This window comes from Melospiza melodia, unplaced genomic scaffold (genome assembly GCF_035770615.1).
Source record: "Melospiza melodia melodia isolate bMelMel2 unplaced genomic scaffold, bMelMel2.pri scaffold_91, whole genome shotgun sequence".
Taxonomy (NCBI): domain Eukaryota; kingdom Metazoa; phylum Chordata; class Aves; order Passeriformes; family Passerellidae; genus Melospiza; species Melospiza melodia.
In genome coordinates, this window is record NW_026948805.1 from 294,467 (window position 1) to 296,536 (window position 2,070).

Below are 2,070 nucleotides of genomic sequence, written 5' to 3' on the forward strand. Positions count from 1 at the left end.
GGCACAAAAACTTCTCAGAGACTCAGTGTGGAAAGGAAAATCCAAAGTACCTTAAAAACCTTGAGTATCTCAAGGTATTAATGAGCTCCACTGAGTGTCAGTACAAAGCTCTCAAGGGTCGTTAAAGCAGATAATTGGAGCCATGATTGCACAAACCTCTCACTGAGTCTGTATCAAAAGGGAAACGCCAAGTACCTTAAAATACCTGAAGTATCCTGAAGCATTAATGAGCCCCACTGAGTGTTGTTACTGACAAAGCCTCTCCAGGGACTAATTACAGCAGATAACTGGAGGCAAAGATAGCAAAAACCTCTCAGACACTCCAAGGCAAAAGCCAAACCCAAAGTCCTTTGAAAAACCTGCAGTCCCTGCAGGGAGCATTAAAGAGCTCCCAGGGGCATTCCTGAGCAAGGCTCCCCAGGGACTCCTTCCAGCAGATCCTTGAGGCCACTGGGATGTGGGCTAGGGGGGATGCTGAGGGCAGGACAAGGGGCTGACAGTGCCCAGCCTGGCTGGGGCTGTGCCAGGAGGCCCCCGTGCCTCAGGACAAGATGTCTCCTCCCAGCCCTTGGTTCCCCAGGGCACCAAGACTTGGCTTCTCTTTGTCCCCACGTGTCAGCACTGCCCCCAGTTCTCTGCTCTGCCTGGGGTCTGGGGACACTTTCTCAGTCATGTCCCTCAGTGGGACCCATTAAAAGTCCAAGCAACTTTGGAGTTGGACTCTGACTTGGAGTTCTGGTGAGGTTTTTTCAGCTCCCTCTCAGCGACTGATGGTCAGGGCCTGAGCACAAAGCCCCAGAGGCTCATTAATGTCCTTGTGCTGTGTCTGTGCTGCTGAGCTGAGCCTGGCACAGAGGCAGCTCCTGGTAACCAAGAAGAGCTTCAAAAGCACATTTCTCTTGATGAGCAACTCTTCTCCCAGCCCAGCAGGGCTGGGGTACTGCCTGCAGCCACTCCGGGCACAGCACAGAGGCACAGAGAGCTTCAATCAATCAGGGCTGGGAAGGTGCTGAGAAGTGCCTGGGGCACAATCACTGCCAGCCCTTGGCACAGCAACCTCTGGCTGCAGGACAATGCAGCTGCAGCTCCTGGAGTGATCTCCTAAAGCTGGAACATCCCAATGCCTACAGACTCTGTGAGTACAACTCTGGGTGTTTCTGGTGCAGGGGAGGTGAAATGCTCATGAAGCTCAGACATGCTTAGGGGTTCTAATAAGTCATAGAATATTTCCAAGACAAGCTTTTTAATAAAAGTGAGGAAATTTACAAAGAGTTCAAGTATTCAGTTTCCTAATATTGGAGAATGTCAGGAAGGGAGGGTTAAATATTAAAGATAGTATGAATTGCTAATCATTATGTTCTTCAAGTCTCTGAGATATCCGAACTGTTGGTTTTAGCGATCAATAGATTCACAGGAGATCCCTAAAGTGCTTTCAGCCACTCTGCCCAGGGACAGCACCAGCATCACCTTTGCTGGACTCATCAGGCTCAGTCTGAGCTGTCCTTTCTCCCACCTGCAAAGAGAACCTGCCCCAGCCAGTGCCCTGCAAGCAGCCAGGGTTCTGTCAGGCCAAGGAGAGTGCACAGAGATTTGGGGTCTGTGAGAGCTGGCAGGGAGAGATCAGGCACAGGGAAACACCTGCAGGAGGGAAATCTGCAGGAAGCAGAGAGAAGATCAGGCAAGGAGAGAAAACAAAACCCAGAATTGCTGTGGCAGGGAGAGTTTAGAGATCTCCACAGGATCCCCTCCAGTGCAGCCCCTCCCTCTGAACAAGCCCCCTCCCTCCTGTGCCCCCAGCCCAGCCTGTGCCCTCAGGGCCAGGGCTCCAAGGCGTACAGCCCCTCCTGTGCAGGCAGAGCTGCAGCAGAGCCGTGGGGCAGCTCTGCAGCCCCGGGCCCAGTTCCCTCTGCAGAGCACAGGGCTGGGAACAGCTGCCCAGCACTGGGGGCTCTGGCCGGGGGACACAGCTGGCTCAGAGTGATGCTGTCCACAGTGCCCGGCTCTGGGCAATGCTGTCAGTGCAGCCAGGGAAGGAGCTGCATCTGCCTTCGTCCAATGCCATCATAAGGA